This window comes from Paralichthys olivaceus, chromosome 19 (assembly GCF_024713975.1).
Source record: "Paralichthys olivaceus isolate ysfri-2021 chromosome 19, ASM2471397v2, whole genome shotgun sequence".
Classification (NCBI taxonomy): Eukaryota; Metazoa; Chordata; class Actinopteri; order Pleuronectiformes; family Paralichthyidae; genus Paralichthys; species Paralichthys olivaceus.
The window spans coordinates 5,122,541-5,133,387 of record NC_091111.1 but is presented as its reverse complement, the minus strand read 5'-3'; the positions used below and the strand labels follow the sequence as shown (position 1 = coordinate 5,133,387).

General features: G+C 39.3%; 1 long non-coding RNA gene across 1 annotated transcript in view; it reads right to left on the bottom strand.

The window, feature by feature from the left end:
• Window positions 1-363: 363 nt before the first annotated feature.
• Window positions 364-10,847, bottom strand: part of LOC109632433 (uncharacterized) — a 65,149-nt gene continuing 54,665 nt past the window's right edge. The window contains exon 3 of the long non-coding RNA XR_002202916.2: window positions 364-2,298. This is a non-coding gene — a long non-coding RNA (uncharacterized lncRNA). The remainder of the gene's footprint in view (window positions 2,299-10,847) is intronic.

Sequence of the window (10,847 nt, the reverse complement as noted above, 5' to 3'; positions counted from 1 at the left end):
GGTGCACCGCTTCTCACACTGGTATCTTTGCATCAGATGTAAATTGCTTATTCATAAATTCCTCTACTGAACAGCAATTCTCTAATTGCAGCTTGGAAACCACATCTAGGCATGAGAGGCATGTCGAGCTTTGTAACTTCTCAACATGCCTGTGGTGAGCATGGTGCTGTTGTTAAAGCAACACTTGGCATTTAATGATTACGGAGGGTAGCAGGTGTTTTTTCTAATCTTTTCAACACCAAAAATACAAAAGCAAAACAACTGAGAAAATGCCTCTTACTTTTTATTTTATTAAAAAATCAGGAGAAGTAAATATTGAATGCGTCCGTCTGAAATCAATGACACATGGGGCTCTATTTACTGTTTTTGTTGGCTAACGATGGGAAACACAGTGGCGCAAAAGTGAACAGGTATTTTCATGAGGCACACTCAACTCATCTACTTGACCCAACTATGCCTGTTTAGTAACTTGGTGACTCGCCATGTGCCCCAGTGGAAAGAGAAGCACAGAAGCCAAGTCAAGTGGTGTACAGCAATCTTAGAATGAATGCATGTTCCATGGTCCATTGCAGAGCTGTTGACGATAAGAACTTGATGGACTAAAGCATGATCGCCACAGTCTAGATAATCAATAGGAAACACTGCTTTGACATGGCAAGACAGGGCATTAGCCTTGGTAGAGGTATGCACTCTCAGAGCTCCCTTCTAGTGCTTTTACTTTCAAGGGACATATTTTCCTGTTTGAGTGAGAATAATGATTCCAACAGTGAGTAAACACTATTGAATGAAGAGTGATTCCTATCACCTCTGTAGAAGCTATACTAGACTGTACTGCGGAGGACATCCCACCAGGCAGGTTGACCCATATTCAGACGATAATTTCGAACGATGTTTGGTTTCTGACCGGTCAAGTCACACTGGCAGCAAACTGTTGACTTTTGGTTGCATTTGTTAGATTTAAACTGATAATAATAAGATAACCAAGTCAAAAATTAAAGCAGGATTCAAACCACAATCTGCTGGTTACATTCTACCATGACCTCCTCAATGTGCAGACAATTTTTTCTACCTCACCTTACTCCCTGACAGAAAGCCTTTACCTTTAAAATACATTGTAATAAAAATTATAAAATAGATAAAATACCAACACATTTTATCTGAGTGGATTATATTGTATTTGAGTAAAAGTATAAGATTTATTAGCCAGAGCACTATAATCAATACTTCTTGGAGAGTAATAGCGCATAAAGTCGACAAAAGTATAATTAGGTTATTTTCTGCCTCTTAATGATTCTGTTACACTTTATCAAGCAGATAATATATTACCCACCCCAAAAAACAAAGCCACAAAGGCAGAGGCCAACCGCTGTATATTTACAGGCCCCACAGTGTTGATAATGAGGCAAAATGCTGTGAAATTAACTTGCTTTCCACCTTTAATTTCAAGTGAACCAAGGCCCTGCTGCTAAAAAAAATTCTAAGAATGCAATTGTGAGGACGTGTACTCAGGAGGAAGAGGAAGGAAAGAGAAAGAAGAATGTGTTCCGTCGCTGACCGTGTTTAATTACGTGCTCACGAATAGAATATGAAGGAATCAATAATGGTCTCCCACCTACTGAATGTTCTGCATTAGGTAAACAGGAGGATACTGTTTACTCTTAACAAACATGCTCCAGAGAGCATGAATAATTGTGAAGGGCACAATATCTGTGCCTTTCACAGATTAATATTTATGAGGACATTTTCTCTTTTCTTATTTTCTCTGAGAGCTCGGCGATGGCCAGGGCTTATAGGTATTTATTGGAGGAAATCAAACCTCTGTGCTAGGACATCGTGGTGATCCAGATGTTTTTGTTTTCACTTTTAATATTGCTGCTTAAAGCAGATCGATCTGAGCTAACATCACATTTTATTGTCTGAGATGAGGAACCCGTTCTCTGGCGTTCTCTCGCTCACACAAACGCACACATATCTTCCTATATTTTACCTTTATTCAACTTCATCTCAATACCGCTTCTCTCTGAACTTCTACCCATAGTTCTTAGCGAACTCATGCACTATGTATGGCATCGATCAGTGAACAAGCGCAGCACTTGCCTGCCTCATCTGCTGCTCTCAGTTACCCCTGGAGACGTTGAGTATCTTGTTTATGTGTTGGCCCAGGTGCCTGGTCACGGAAGGTGTTTGTTGTTTCCCCTTGCATGGTTTGAGAGTGAGGCATCAAATGTGTGCACGGCCAGATCTCATGTCATCACACTGATGTATTACACTCCATCAAACTGCCAATCAGCAGTCAGCCTGGCAAAAACAAAAAAACACAAAGAGAGGTGAGGATGTTAGGAGAGAGAAAGTAATGCCCTTCAGTGTCCGTACAATAAGATGAGAATAACAGTGGAAGAGGGTATAGCTTGTTTTTGTTTTTTTCTTTGCCATGCTGCCAGGTGGAACAGGCCGTTAATGCAAGACTGTCTGTAGATCCCATCATCCCTCATGTCAATGATGAAAGCTAAACCTACACACACACAAACACCAGCTGAGGCATTATAATCCTTCACAGTCACGGCTCTCTCAGCCGCCCTTCAGAGTCAATATAGTTCCGATTTAATAGCCTTATAATTCCCAATGGGAACAAATGAAACCAAATGATTGTAGCCACTGTTTGTAATTGCAGTCATGGCTTCACAAATATATCCATAGACTTATTAGTGGCACAGGTCACATGCAGATCATTATTACCAATAAACAAATGAAATCAAATATTTTATGGAATGCAATTTCTGTGTTTTGTGTGTGTGTGTGTGTGTACTTGATACTAACTTACAGAGTGAGGACATTTCAGCTAGCTAGCTTTAAGAGGGTTATGTTTGTGTGTGTGTGCGTGTCACGGTCAGTTCATTTCACACTGGTAAACAATATGCAGTTCAGCACCGACATAATGTAAATGTGACCGATAACCTGGACTGTCCACTGGATGCACAAAAGATTGAGGACATTTTATTCTTATATTGAGCCTCCTTTATTGCACAATCACCTACCAGCTTCACAATACATCCCCCTGCCTCCTCTTCAGTGATTGGCATGGATTTAATTGGGCAAAGTGAGGGATAATAGCTTTTACCTGAATTACCCTAATCAGTGTATTTTAAGCGTAGAGCATATTTAATGCAGGTTAAGTGAGCTGTGTATGTTTGGCAGATGGCTTAATACCGCTGCTGTGTTTTTCCTTATCGATGGAGTGATTAGGATTGATTTAGATTGTCTCTGGGATAATCACACTGATTACCTGTCAATAAGCGCTCCCCTCATTCATTCCAAAAGTTCATACACTACACCACTGCCTTTGATTGTAGAGACAGTGCTTCAGTAGGCATGCAGTACATGAGTAGAATTCCACAGCTATGAAGTTATAAAAAAAAAATCTATATTGTAATATTAAAAAGAATTTATTCGTACTGTATCTATATTCACATCAATATACCAAATGAATCTGGGCAGTCGATTCTTGACCTTGGTAACAGCAGCTAACAACAATAATCTCTACTCAAGGTCTATTTACTCACTGCTTCTGGAAGCATCAAGCGCAGTCTTCGTCATACTGAGTCTGAACCTTGAGATTCTTTAGTTTTTACAAAATGACCCAACTTCTAGAAGTTGTCAAAATAATGCAACATTTGTGTGAAGCGTCTGTGCCATGAGGTTGAAAGCGCCAGAACAAGTGAAACTGGAACTTCAAGGTAGATTGTTGTGTCAAATATATAGAAAAATCACATGAGCAAATTGTTTTCATGCACTGGATAATACCATATAATATAATACAACTCTTTGTAGAGTTCTTGCTTTTTGTTGTTCTTTGGAATTGTTAGTTTAGGCCACAAAATATACAAATTGGATGTTATGATGCTATAAGACATATATGTATGTCTACATAATGTGACTGAGGTCAGAATACTTCGCATTCATTTCATCTTAAGTCGATTATTGCTTATTTGAGTATGACTTTATTCAGATGTAGGGTAATCAGAAAATGCTGTTATTCACACAAGCAGCTTGATCGGGTTGAATACTGCTGTCCATTTAAAAATAAGCACTGATTATCATGGTATGATTCCTCAGGAAATCAATTCATAATATTATAGTATTGCTCAATTCTAAACTCTAATGTAAAACTGACATATTGGATGACAAGAAAAAGATGCTGATTCAATTAGAAATACAAGATATAGAGTTTCCATTCTATCTCAACTAATTGGTTGACGATACATACAATAATTTTAAGACACTAAATGATGAGATTCAGTTTGAGTGTTCTTATGTTTTTATAAGGTAAACTTCCAATATTATCTTTGCACACGGAAACGTCCTGTGTACTCTACTTAAATTCAGACATTAGCACTTTATGTCAGCAGAACTCAGTCTTAAGGATATAGAGTCTAGCAAGCAATGGAAAGGAGCGTGTTGTCTGTGTTAAATGTTCACTCATATAGAGCTCTTCTCGCCTTCCTGTCTTTAACTTCTTAAATCACAATGCTCTCAGTTGCAGCTGGAAGCCGCTTTTATTCAAAGGCTTCAGTTCCCCTGAGCGCACATGGCAGATTGTTAATTACAATGGGTCTGGGGGAAAATTACTTTATCGATTTGCATCTAGACAGCTACTTTCAGAGAAAATACAGTAAGGCAGAGGACAAATTTGAGAAAGTCAGATGTTCGTATAAAACAGTCTAAATGTTTGCTACAGCGACAGTGTCTTTATCAGTTATGCATAGTTGGTTTTTTTGCTGGTGAGGTGAAGTCATCCAGCTTTGGGGCACAGCATTCCTCCATATGTCTGACATTGTGTGATATGGCACTGCTGGCTGTTTGGCTATAGCACCTCTGGGAGCGCTGCAGTTCTGAAAGGGAAAGGGCAGTTGTGCAAGAGGCGCCAAGTGGCAAAATAGAGCAGGATGAAAGAGGAAAAGATTGAATAGAGGGGAAGAGCGGGAGTGAGAGAGAAATAAAGAGAGGTCAGGGACCCATGAGAGAAATAGAGGGACATAGACAGAAAATCTAATGCACCAAGGCCAAAGCCAGATAGACAGACCACTCTGGGCAATGGAGACATCCACGCTGACAGAACTGGCCAGAGTCCAGGTAAGAAAAAAAAGACACAGGCTGTATGGGGAATTAACTGAACAACCAGGGGCATGACTTCAACAGCCATGTCTGGAGAACTGACAACTGTAGGTGAGCCAAGAGACACTGAGGAAATATGTCAGGCAATCAGCTAAAGCTGACAAGCGTAGCCGTGGTTGCTAAAAATCTATTGACTCGATAGGAGCTGACTGCTTGATAGGTTTCTCCAGGAGAGCTCAGTGAGGTGGGGGGAGTGTGGCCCGCCTGGTGATTTTCTTTGGCTCGTGATGAGCGATGAAGGAAAATTTCAGTACTCAACGGGCAAGGCAGCATAAAAGGTAAACTTATCAGCCTCCAGTCTCCACAGCTCCGCTATAATTGCCGTGGTTTCCAAACACGAGATATGCAGTATATCTGCAGCTGCCAACATACTGCTGCAAGGCCACAAACATTCACACGCAAATTCTCTATTAAAACTATTCTTTCTTTTTTTTTAAATATAAATCAATCACGTTGTTCTATGAGAGAAAACAAACAGACATATGTCTTTAATCCATAATACATCTGATATGGGCATGGGTGTTTAGCCCCTGGCAAATTACAACTGCATCATGTTCGTGACATTTGCCAGTCCGTTTGCCAAGACTCAAAATTATCTTCATTTATTCCCTTTGATGAACATGTACTATCGGTGGTCCAAGCTCATAGCACACGCCCCATGAAACGATCGAGCAGAACACATGATGACAGCATCTGAGAAATTCGATTCCCAGTATGGCCCGCTATTTGTACTGCTAATATGATTTTGTGGATGGACATATCTTTCTCTGTGAAACACTGACATCATTTCCTGCTTGTTTTTCATAATATACAGTAGAGTGTTTTCAACCATCAGCCGCATCCTTCAGCCTAGTTTAAATTCCAAAGGACGCATTGCATTGTGAATGCTGATGCGAGTTGATTAAACAGACTCCACACTTTAAACACCTGTGACAGCAGAGCGATATTTACTGGATGTTTATCTCTTTCAAAGCAATTTTATTATCTCATTATCTTTGCATTCTGGTGAGCCGTCATTTGCTGCATTGTGCTAAATGAGTCTTATTAACACCGCCTCTGTCCTTGAGGAAAGGGAAAGAAAGGACAGGTTGATGGGAGAAATAATGTCAACTGTAGCTTAACTTTAAGTGGTGATTTGTTCATATTTGCTGGGGATGTTATTCACAGGGTGTTGGGAGGCATCACATCCATATCAAGCTAATTAAATGTGGATTTAGGTACAGAAAATGAGAAAGACTCTGTGTGACAGACTGTGACAGGCTCTGAAGGTTGAACACTTCTCGGGGTAAGTGTAGAGTTAATTAAAGTCTCATACCACATTATTTCCATGCAAAGGGAGCGTCCATGGCATTTTTCGTTTACTGTGACAGATGGGACCAGCAGGTCTACAGCCAACACCAGCAGCCGTGTGAAGCAGCATTTAGGCAAAGTGGTGCTGTGATCTAAATGCTAACATGTCGATGTTTGCAGGTGTTAGCATGCTAACATTTTCTAATTTGCACTTACCATAAAGAACAGCGGAGGCTCCAGGGAATGTAGTTTCAAAGGCAAAACCAAAGGTCAATCAGATTTTAATGTTTGGTTTGACTTTTTATTATTCTTGTGTTTATATATGATGTATTGGCACCATGAAATAAAATGTGTTATTATTATTATTTTCATTTGGCAGTGGTAATGGTAATGTACTTGATTGCATTCCACCAAATTTGTGTTTTTTTCTTGAAGATGGATGAAAGAAAAACGCTCATTACAATTTCACAATTACTTCATCTACAAATCAATGCATGACAAGAAAAAGTCCCAAATTGTATTTCACCAGAGTGGCAGGGATTTATCCATTGGGCAACATGAATGATGGTTCATAGTAATCCATCCCATAGTTGTCAGGACATTTCGCTTAAGACTGTTAATGTGGTAATGAGGTTGTGGGATTACCAAAGTTGGGCTCCATCATCTAGACCCTTGATGATATTTCCATTGCAATCCATCACATAAGTGGTGTGATATGTCAGTCTGGACCAAAGTCTCGAGTCATGGCTAAAATTGAGAGATGTTTGCCATTACTAGACAACAGTTTATTTTCTCCAGCCAAAGCATGAATTTTAATACAGCGTCCTTATGGATGAATAAAGCTAATCAGTTTACTAAAAGTAAATGTTAATGAAACACTGTTATTCATGTTTTTTTTGTTAAAGAGTTAGGCGACACCAATTCTTTGCCAACAGTTTCCTCAAATTAACTTTCAGTCTGTAAACATAAGCACATGTTTTGAATCAGGATTATTAATTGCGTCACCTCTTTGCCAAGCACATTACAGCATTGTGGTGGCCTGGCTGACACAGTTACTTCAGTAGCAGCCTGGCTAACAAACTAAGCATCTGCTGTCCCTTCCTATTCTCCTCCTCTAATGTCGTTACGCATGATTCAAGGCACTTTGTTACCATCGACTGCGGAGCAATGATGCATTGTTACTGATCACTCCAACAGTTTCTGTCTTAAGCCTGTTGGGTTGTTCTCACTACTAAAACAAATCCTTTTATTCCAACCAATAATCCATCAAACCAGGAATAAGATGGTGTAATTAAGTATTGATCACAGAGTGCAGGTAAAGTATTCGATAACTAAATGTGGCTTTCTGGCCAGACATTTATCATAAGGTGAGACTAATGAACAGCTGTGACTTTCCCATGACTCAGGGATGAGATACGAGAATTTACAGATCCAGGTTAAGTTCGTGTACACAGATAGCCGCCTCTGCATGGTGAGTCATACGTTTAAGGAATGACTCGTTCTGTGTATCCAAGGCTAATATAAAATCCTCCAAATAACTCAGTTTCATTTCCTAAAAATTGGATGATCCTCCTTGGCCCCTGTGGTCTAAATAAAACCCTCTCCCCCTACATTGTGCAATATTAAATTCTGATGAGTGATCGTGGCTAAGAACCTCATGAGTGGGAGCGAAACAGTCTGAGGTGCATGTGTTTGTGTGTATGTGTGTGTGTGTGTGTGTGTGTGTGTGTGTGTGTGATTGAAAAGTCATATCTGCCATTCTCCTGTTTTTATGATGACTATATTTTCTATGAGTGTGGTCTTTATTGCTAAATAGATCACATTGAGATGGTTTGTACTGCCCCTATATACCTTTACTGCCCTCTAGTTTGGTTTACTCGCACAATGATACAACAGACAACCTGAGAAAATCCTCCAACTTGATTTGACCTCACACAAATGTTTTCATGGGACACATTATTTTTTGACTGCACAGTGGAAAAAAATTGCAGGACAGATGTATAAACATATAATTTTGTCGTTTAAACATGGTTTTAGGGCTGTACTGTTAAGGGGGACTGCGAACTGTTGCAGTGCATAATCTCAAGGGACCTTGTGGGCTTTTGAACATTTTGAAATGCCAACAAAATCTACCTCAAACCATCAAATTATACAACATTTTAGCTGATATTATATCTCAACCTTTAATGGTCACAGAATTTGCAGTTTCAGTGTAAAGGTTTGTTCTTGAGCTTTAAGTTTGGAAAACAAAAACGTAGAAACTTAAATACAGGTCCACTTTTCACAGCTTTCAGAACATGTCCCCGTCAAGAGACGATGTTATTCCATTGGCTAGTTGACCATTGGCGCAACAGACTGCACCCACGTAAGCATAAAGGCTCCTCATGACCCATTCCCCTCAACCACAGACAATAAAATGTCATAAATGTTCAACTCAATCTGCAACTCACAGAACCACCATATAAAAGTATTAACCAAGAAGTACAAAATTCACACACTCGTAAATATCACTCCTCTCTCTCTGGGAAATCAGTGTAAATAATACCCTAACAAATAATATTAAAGAAAGTGAAAAAGAAATCCTGGATCTGCTCACAGATCCGCAACAACATTATAAAGGGGTTCTTCCCTGACCTATACTACACAACTACAATCGTTACATGTTTTGTGGTAATCTGTCCAGTAATTGCTGTGTAATCCTGCAAACTGACAGACAGATGCTGAAGAAAGCGTAACCACATTAGTGGAATATTTATAACATAATATCTCACTTTCAGCTACCACTATATGAAATTTTATAGCTATTACTGTCATAAACTGAATGCCTAAACTGGTTGTTTGTCTGTGCCCTCTGGAACAAACATAGTGACAGTTACTGATCTGTGGTTTGGGATTAAATGCCTACCAAAGAAAATGGTAAAGGAACCTTCTGATAAGAATTTATTGACCCATCCATCCAACCTGACCCATACTCGCTGTGCAGACTTTGACACCCTGTAATAACATCACCCGACTCCCCATTACTCTTTTTTACCCATTATAATTAGTATGCCAACTAAAGTGCTTTGTCACTTGAGCGTCAACATATGTTGTTTTGCAGCACTTACTGAAATGACTGTTGCTGTCACTCTGGGAGGACAGTCTCAAATTGTAACATTTGAAGGAAACGAGGACGACTCAAAGTGGAAGAGATGTTGGCACAGGACTGTAAGTGCCTAATGGACGACCCTGAACACCACAGAAAGCACTTAACCACTATACCCACTGATGCCCTAGAAAACCAACAGGACACCCTGACAACCAAAAAAAAAAACACCAAACCACCTCACCTCAGCTGGGAAGCTGTAGAAAACCAAATGGCAACTACCTGCATACACAATAGAATGGGCCGAACAAAACGTTGCAAACTCAAAGTGACATAACTGTTCTGTTTGTCTGTTTTTTTGGATGATTATGCAAACGCTAGTGGACCAGTTTTCTTTTAACTGGCTAAAAAGGTGGGGTATGGGTCAAGAAAGAAGCCAGTAACTTTTGGAGCAGACTCATAGAAGGGGTCGGATCCGGGATATATTTCTTCTTTTTCTGTTATATTGTGTCTTTTTTTTTACATTTTTGCAAATTTCTTTATTAAATCAAATGACGAAAATTAGAATCACCACCCTGTGATTGTATGTGTCCGTCTACTAGTACAGATTTAGTCTGAATAAAAAAAAATTCCAGATTCCTATGAGCCCTCACATTTATCTTTAACCACTAAAATCTATAAGTTCATCTTTGACTTCAAGTGACAACTGTTCAAGACATTTCCTCAAGCAGACTTTAAAAGTCATGTTCAAGATCCAAGGTCATGTTTTGCGAACCCATCTTGACCTTTGACGAGGTGAGGGGTATTCAGCTGCAACATGTTACTTCAACACTCGATATCACTAAATTCTAAACACTGTACCTTTAAGTGAACATTTGTACCGAGTTTGAAAGGATGCCTTGATTAACTGGTTCAACAGGCAATTTTTTTTTTTATTATTGAGTTCACAGTGAACTTGAAGCACCAAAATCTAATGTTCAGCTTTAAATCAAATTTAAAGAAATAAGCTCAAGGCGTTCTTGGGATATCTTGTTCACAGAGTGGGACAGATGGACAACACTGTCTAAGTGAAACTAGCCTAAGTGAAATTTGGTACAGATCAGTATCTAATCTCAATGCAATATGTTGATAAAGTGGCCAATCAGCCTTAGTAGAGGTATGCACTCTCTGAGGGCCCTTCTAGTTTATGTCATGTTTTTTAACATTTCCACAACCTGAATGCTTCATTGAATGCTACAAAGGACATAACTGTCTTCTTATTTCAAAACAAATGTTTGTTTCTGTGCCTTTTAGCATAAAA